We start from the raw sequence: 8,432 nt of genomic DNA, 5'->3' as shown, positions 1-8,432 counted from the left end.
AAGAAACACAAACAATTAAAGAACTCTATCGGATTCTTGCTACCCATGTCAGTTCTGTGTGTTAATCAATCACTTACGCTGGAAGCAACAATGTGAAATGAAAGGCGATGATAGGCCAATCCATAGTTCCTTCTCCTTTCAGTCCATCCTTATTCACTCATAAGCCGTAAGTGTAGTATTAGTAGAACGTACACGTGAAATAATGACAGTTGCGTTTGTTTTGCATTTGTTTATTTTTTTTTTACTTAGAATGACATTAAACAGAATATAAAAAACATCATGACAATTCAAAAGAGAGACTAGAAAAAAAAGGAAAGCATTTTATAATTTAGTATATTTAGTAGCACTTGTTTCCTGCATTTCGAAAAGAGCCTCCAAATTTTCACTTTGCACTGGGCCCTACAGGTTAAAGCACTGCCTAAGGATCTTGATGGAAAGATGGAACCTTGAGAAGCCAAGATCCTCGTTGGAAGTAGTATCTTTGTGACCTGAAACAGGTTTCCCTGATTTGGTCTATGGGTATCAAAACGGAAATGTGAATACTCAAAAATACTTGTTCAATACCACCATGTATCAATTTTCTTCTATTGATTCTAATTTTAGAAAGCTAAACCTATCCCAAATGTTTGATAAATTCCCAAGTTTCTTCTCTTCTTGTTACTCTATGTTCTCTAATTTTTTATATATTCAGCTCTTAGATCTTCATCTGTAATTGACTTTGGGGTAACGTGTAGGACCAGGAAAATGGAGTGTTTTCAGTTTGCAAAATAGTCCTTTAAGACCTTAGTTGTCTGCTGAACCATGTTAAGACTCCTGATTTTTATTTGTAAACTCCTTATAAACATTTCTTTTGATTTGTCTCCATTTCCATCCTTTTGCTGTCCACAGCCCTGAACACTGATTGTATTCTACCACACTTCTACCTGGGTTTTCAATTCCAACTCAGCAACCACCTCAATATCTCCTTTATGGAATTTCTCTCTTCTGCTCCTGAGACACATACCTCACCTTTCTGCCTGGGATAATCTCAAACAATCTGATTACTCCTATTTCTCTCTTACTGCATTAAGAAAAATAGCGATTCTTCAGTCTTACTCCACTTCACCTTAACTACAGATGCAGCAAAAAGAAGTGAAAGTGCTTTGTAACCACGAAACACGATGCAAATATAGTCCAGAACATTAACGTCATTTTAACTATGTTAATTACAGTTACTCTTTGCTTAGGGCTTGCTCTATGCCAGACAGTGTTCTAAACTTTTATATAGATTAATTCATTTATATTCTCACAACGACCTTTTTAAGGAGTTACTAGTATTTCTCACTTACAGATAACAAAACAGGCATGGAGAGGTTAAGCAACTTTTCAAACAGCTAGTAAGTAGTGGAGTTGGAATTCCAATTCAGCAATACCCTTGTTTTGCCTTCTTAAAGAGAGGTGCTAAAAAGTGTCATAATCTCATTCATAGCTTAGTATGCAATAATACTGATAAATTAACATGTACTTACAAAGGCTCCACTTCCATATTCCCAAGAGAAACGGGGAAGCAGAACTGAATAATCTTTACAGCAGGAATTGCCGGCCAGAAAAATCCATCCACTCTTTGACTCTATGATTTTGTCTTGTTCCATTTGTTTTTTAATTTTAGAGAACAGACTTCTCGGGGAAGTCAGATTTTACTTTGATTTTCCACCCGAGACTGGAGAGTGGAGAGCCCACATGCCTTTGCTGTCTCCCACAGATGCTTATTCTAGCTGTGTGACCACCAGCCTACATGACTGCACTGCAATCCACTTGGAACTTCCTAGCAGGACCACCCAGAAGCTGCAGCTGGTGCAGAGTATGTGGCCGCCTGGCCTGTTTACATGAGAATGTGAGCCTAAGGAAGTGGACAGTACCTGCTTTCTGCTGTCAGCCAAATCCTCCATTACCCTGGAAAGACCCGGTGTGTAATCTAGAGATATTCATAGGTTTTAGCCCTAACTATTCTCCAGACTTGGAAGCATTCCCTTCCGAACGTTGGAGCAGCTTCTCCCAGGATGCTTGTCACATGCCCCAGTCCAGCGGAGCCAGCTGTAGCTTTGGAAATGTGGGTCAGACAGACTCCAAATGTGCTGATCCTTAGATAGCCCACTTTGAAAGAGCCATTTTCTCATACAAAGACTTTCCGTTGAATCACATCCTATGCACTATCTCAGGCTTCTCAGAGAGCAACAACACTTAACTTGTAAGAAAGAAAGAGAAAACATGTCCTTAAAACCCTTGCCTGTATCTATTGTGAGCAGCCAAGTTCATGCCTGGCCACCACCTCAGGAGGGCATTTGGCAATAGTCACAGCTGAAAGCCTTTCTAGCCAGATGAATAACAGTGTCCGGAAAAGCTGACCTGGGGGCTGAGTGGTGCCTCTGGAAGCAAGTTTTATAGAGCTGTAAGCAATGCCTTTATCACACTCTTTAGGTAACTGATTTATTGCTGAATAGGTTATCTTACCTCTATGTTTTTGTAAATCAAATCCTTTTTAAAACTTTGTTTTGAAACTCTTTAGAGCTCTCACAATTTAAAGAATTTTTGTAACAGATCATTTTATTAAATCATGGGAATAATCACTCCTTCGGACATCTGCTTCCACGGTAAGTTCAGATTTTCAAAGATGAAGTTGCCTTAAATTGAGGGGGACCTGGATTAACAGCTCTGTCCCATCCACTTTGTCCTTTTAACTAGACCACTCCATGCCCTCTGTTGCCTGCTACACACAGGCCCTGGAGAGGAGAGAGGAGGAGTAAAGCTTAGAGATAAAAGTCACGAGCAGTTGAGGCTTTTTCTCCACTGTTAGGCACAGAGCACAGATTCTTTTGAGGCTGAACCTTGAGAGGAAAGACAAACTAAAATTTATTGAATTAGTACTATGTACCAGGCATTTAATCCCACAGCAACCCAACAAGGGAAAAAGGAAATCATAATACATCTTCAGTGTCTCTGAGGAAGGAGATCCCTCCTTGTAGGAGATCAGCATCTCCCTCTCTGGAGTGTCCCCAGCACCTTGAGTCTGTGGCTCCAGGTCTCATTGTGACTTTTAGGGTCCTGCAGTGGTTTGGCTGTCACACAGCTTACCTCATGGATGACCAGGGTGACTTTGGCACAGCTGCTCCTTCTTTACCTCACTGCCCATAGCTGCCAGCTTGTGTGATGAAATTGATCAGGAAAGCTTAAAAAGAAGGCAGAATCCAAGGCAGCAAGTATGAGAAGCTCAAAAAATAAAATAGTATCATAATAAAGTAATATTTGAGTAGCTCATTTGTGTCAAGCATTGTATCAGCTGTGTTTTGTAAGCATTATTCCCAAGCATCACAAGAATACAATAAGGTAGGAATTATTATTTCCATCTTACGGATGGGAGCACTGAGGCTCAAAGATGTTAAGGTACATGCTGAAGGTCACACTGTGCTCATGAAAGTCTGTCTGCTCTGAAACCGGATTCTTGTACAGCACTGAGCTCTCTACTTAAAAAAGAGTGGCGGGAGGTGGTGCGAGGGAACTGGATTCCTTCTTCCCTCCAGACAGGCAGGGAAATCCACCACTAAACAGCAAGCAGAAAGGAAGGATGTGCAGAACCTCAGTGCAAAGAAGCAGGCCTGAATGTAACACCATTCTCTCTTATCTCTTAATTGAAGCCGGGGGTATACATGCCTGCTTTTGTAGCTAACATCAAAACTAGAAATCAACACTGTGCAAATGTATATCTAATGGTATAGCTTACAGTGGGAGTCCCTTTCCCCAGATCATTTTACAACATAGAAAAGATCAGGGAAGAGAAACTTAGAATTGGACACAGAATAAAAACATATATATTTTTTTTTTGCTATTATAGTAAGGACCGTTTTAAAGTCGAAATTCTGTTTTTGATAAGAGAAAGCTTTTAAGAATGTTTTTTGTATAGCATTGTTTATCTGTATTTATAGTCAATTTCTTCCTTCACTTTGCTTCTCTTATACTACAATGCTAAGTTTCCCTTCGTATTTTCCCCATGGTTAACATTCTGCTTCTGAAAATTATCCATTAAAATTTTATCAATTTTGTATTTTGGTGAGACAGCATGAGGAAATGCCATTGTGAAATTAGATTTTTTCTTTGACATCAGGCGCCCAGTCAGCAATCCAATCCCATGTGTTTCTATTGAGACATTAGGGTTTGATATAATTTTGGGCAGAAAACATTTTAAAAATGAAACAATTGAATTTTCTAGATGGTCTTGGGGACCACTTAGCTTAAGAGAATACACTTCCAAATCAAAAGCCTTTCAATCATTTTAAATATTATTTGGATGATATTTGCTCTGTGTGTAGCAGCAGTTTGAATTTGTATTGAATGTTTGACCGGCTCATGCACACATAGATGATGTATGAAATTATTATTTCATATTTTTCTAGTGTTTGCATTGCAAGTGACATCTGGCTGACAGGAACTTGGAGAAATGGGATACGAAGTGAATGTTGCAGTTACCACAAGCATCATATTTATCAAAAGGTTTAAGGTTGGCTGTCTTTGTTTAACATATGAAACTTGGAACAGTGACGGGAAGCACCATGTTTTGGTGTTGTGTGCATTTTTTAACTGAGCTGTTTAGTAAAAGAGTAGTCAAAGAATAAACACCAATTGTATTACTTGTTCTGTTCGCGAAACTAAATATTACACATCCTAATTTTAAGAAAACAGACCTAAATGAGATTTAATATAATTTCCATACATTTTGCCTTTATTCAGAGAATTTGCAGATTTCATGTTAGAAGAGCATGCATATTGAGCACTATTCATCATTACTCAGAAAAGGTGATGTGGGAGGAAGAGAAAGCTCAACCTCATTCTTATTTTATTTTCTAATTTGTAAATCTGCAAAATTGAAGTAAGACGTGAAAACGTAGTACAATGTTTGCAAGCTCTGACTCTGCTGTAATACACACATACAAATATATGCATTTTCCTATTCTCCCTTTCCTTGGAAATCATAAGGCAAATTATGAATTAAGTCATGAGAAATACCATTCATTTAAGAAAGATTTATGAGCCTACTATGCCTGTGGACTACCCAGGTGCTGGAGATATGCAGAGGAATTCAACAATCCCTGCTCTTAATAAACTCACAGTCAGGTGGGAGGGGAGGTCAATATGAAATAACTAAGCACAATATAAGGCTATAAATACCATGAGAAAATATGGAATCATTGATAGAGGGGAGTAAATGGTGAGAGTGGTCCATCTGCCACAGACAGGTAGGGAGCAGAAAACGCAACATAAAAGCCATTGTGAAATCCTCTTAGTGTATCCAAGTAGGACTCACTCATTTTTTGAAATAGGAAAATAGAAAGATGGTGAAAAATCATCCCAGCTCTTATCACCTAAAGACGAAGACTCTGAACATTTCCATCCAGTGTTTTCTCAATCATTATTTATTTTTTTGGTTTTGAAAGCATTGCGATAACACTTCAAATATGCCGAATGTATTAAAAAATACTAAGCTGCTTTCAAAGAAAACAATGTCATTATTTAATGCATTTCCATGTTATTTTAAACTGGATATTAATATCCATATAATAATCCGATTGATTGTCAATATTTATAAATTAGCCATTACTCTATTAGGATGTTTGCCGTGTTTTCCATCTCCCTCAACCAAGTGTAAATTGGTGACTTCTAAGAAGAAAGGCATTCAGGAGAAAAGAGAAATCTCCAATGGTGGGATTGCTGGCACCAAGAAAGATGTGAAAGGGGTAAGTAACATTTTACCCTTTTCAACATTTATTTCAACATTTATTCAGCATCTGCTACTGTGCTATGTAGTTTGCATGTGTTAGTTTATTGCCCCAGGAACCCTGATTCAAGTGTAGTATAGTGAAAAGACACTGTGGATTCACCTGGAGTGGAGTTCAACTTTAATTTCCAGCTTTGTCCAGATGTGTGATTTCCAAACATTAGTTAATCTCTCTGACTCTCAGCTTCCTCATTTATGAATTGGGCAATATTGTTACTCCTTTGTTTAGTAATATTAAGCCCATATTATGTATATATGTATATTACATGAAGGGCATCTTGACAGGCAGGAGATAAAAGATGAGTATAATGTGTCTCATGTCTTTGAGGAGCTTACAGCCTCATGGCAGAGTCTTTCATGGGAGCAGCCTGACAGGTCCCAGGGAGACATATTCTTCCTGGTGGAGTAGCATTTGGTCTGGATCTTAAATAATAAGGAGCAGGTTTTATCTCATGGTTCTTCAACCAAAATGTTCATCTTCTGCTAACCAATCAATCAATCAATCATATGCCCAGTGTTGTCCATATTTGTTCTGTTCCCTGCTCTGAATAAGCTTACCAACTAGTTTTAGTCCTAATGCCTAGAAGAATGTGCCTTACAATATCTAGATTAATACACTAACCTATTTAAGAAGTGATTGTGTTGGTTCAGAGGTGATTGGTTTCTACCAGAGCCTTTCTTCCTAAAAGATGTGCCCTGCCTTGTGAATAGAGGGTCCTGTTGCTCTATCAGCAACCATCTTTGGGCACTGTATTTTAAAAACCTCATTAATCTGAATACAACTGTTATTGTCGTAAACCTAAAATAACTAGGTTTCACAAATGGACAATGGTATTAACCAATGTACAGACATACTCTGTAATCAGATTTGAGCCTGCACATGTTAAGTCCCTCCCTGCTAAAAATTCCTAAGTCTAAAATTGAAGCTAGAATACTCAGACCTAATGGCAAGTTTTCAAATGTTCATAATTTAGCAATTTAAAGTGTTTCAGAAACCATGAAAAATGTCATTTGAACCAAAAACTTAATTTAGCAAATTTTTGTCTTCCTTCTTCTACCAAAATCGTATGCAAACGTGTATCTGAAGGCTCAAAAAAATGGGAAAGTAAATGTATTTTCAAATTTCACTAATGAACCACAATTTTAAAATAAAACTATCTACAACTCCTGTTTTCTGTAGTAAATCAATGGTGTATCAGTTAGCTACTGCCATAAAGCTGCTGCATAACAATCCTCTCCAAAATTCAGTGGCTTAAAACAATTCATTTATTTTGCTTTTGAGGGTTGACTTCACTGGGATTTGGGTGGCCTAGGCAGATCATGGTTAGTCTTGGCTCTATCCCATGTGTTAAGACTTGTGGACTTGTGGGTTAGTTAGACATATCCTTCTTTTAGTGATGGCAGAGTCACCAAACATTGAGTCCAATCACCCAATTATTTTCAAACCTCTGCTTGCATCGCATTTGCTAACATTGTACAGACCAAAGTATGTCATTTAGCCACACCCAGAGTCAGGCTGGATAGGGCACTGCAGAGTGACAGGGCAAAGAGCATATATGTGGGGAGTGGGGAGGAAGAGGGGCTTTAAGGGTCATCTACCATAAATGGTTGTGGCATTTTACTACAAGGAAGAATGGAGTCTAAATTCAGCAGGTTTTTATTTTTTAATTATCATGTATTTAAAGCCTTCTGTATTCCAGGCATTGAATTTTTACCTCATTATCTTCTTGCAATCCTACAAAATATATTTCAACATCTCAATTATGCAGATGAAGAAATGGAGGCTCAGCAATGTTGAGTAACATGTTGAAGCTTTCATGGCTGATCAGTGGCTGAGTCTAGAGTTAAATCCTATCTGTGGACTCTGGGCTTTGGCTTCTGTTCTTTCTACTATGTAATGCTGACTCTGTTCAAAATTTCAATTGTAAAATTTAAGACAAGAAGAAATTTTTAAAATCTCATCCAATCTCCTTATTTTGCAGATGAAACAACAGAGCCCCAGAGAGATAATTTTTCATATTTTGATCTTACTAATGGATTAATAAAAAATCTGGTGACTAGAACCTGGATCTCCCAATTCCTCATTTTCTTCATTATTTTGTACATATATTTGTCATCGATCACACATTTACTGAGTACTTACTATGTGCCAAGCACCGTGTTGATCGAGTCTTCTGTTGCTATAATCGTATCCTGAGTATAGAAATGAAGAGAAATAGAAGGTCATGTTCGTGCCTACTATGTGTCACAATGGGTGTCTTTGTTTTCTAAAATTTACCAAAATTAAATTCTGAAGTCCTGCATCAATCTATTTCTACCAAAATATAGGACAGATTTTCTCCTTGGCCCCGACCACATTCTACATTTCACGGAGGCCAAGTTGGTCTTGGCGGCTGCAGGAGCTGTGCAGGCAGCCGGAGTCTCACTGCTGCTCCAGGTGGGCATCTAGTTCACTTTGGCAGCTGTGTAACAATGCTGAAATCATACAGCTGCCAGGCCCCACCTGAATTAGAGCTCACCTTCAGATGGATTTTGTAAACCATTTAAATAGATCTCTCCTTTTGGAAAGTTTTCAGAGTGAAAAAGAAGAAAACAATAAAATGCCTCCAATTTGCAGGCCCTCCCT

At 38.2% G+C, this 8,432-nt stretch overlaps 1 long non-coding RNA gene across 1 annotated transcript; it reads left to right on the top strand.

The window, feature by feature from the left end:
* The first annotated feature begins 416 nt into the window (after positions 1-416).
* On the top strand, positions 417-8,146 carry LOC105725648 (uncharacterized). The gene is made up of 4 exons (XR_001109330.2): positions 417-1,945; positions 4,428-4,531; positions 5,638-5,765; positions 7,789-8,146. It is a non-coding gene; the product is annotated as an uncharacterized LOC105725648 (long non-coding RNA).
* The last annotated feature ends 286 nt before the right edge of the window (positions 8,147-8,432 follow it).

This window comes from Aotus nancymaae, unplaced genomic scaffold, assembly GCF_030222135.1.
Source record: "Aotus nancymaae isolate 86718 unplaced genomic scaffold, 86718_ANA_hifiasm-v0.15.2.pri h1tg000007l, whole genome shotgun sequence".
In the NCBI taxonomy this organism is placed as follows: Eukaryota; Metazoa; Chordata; class Mammalia; order Primates; family Aotidae; genus Aotus; species Aotus nancymaae.
This window is presented reverse-complemented; position numbering and strand designations above follow the sequence as displayed.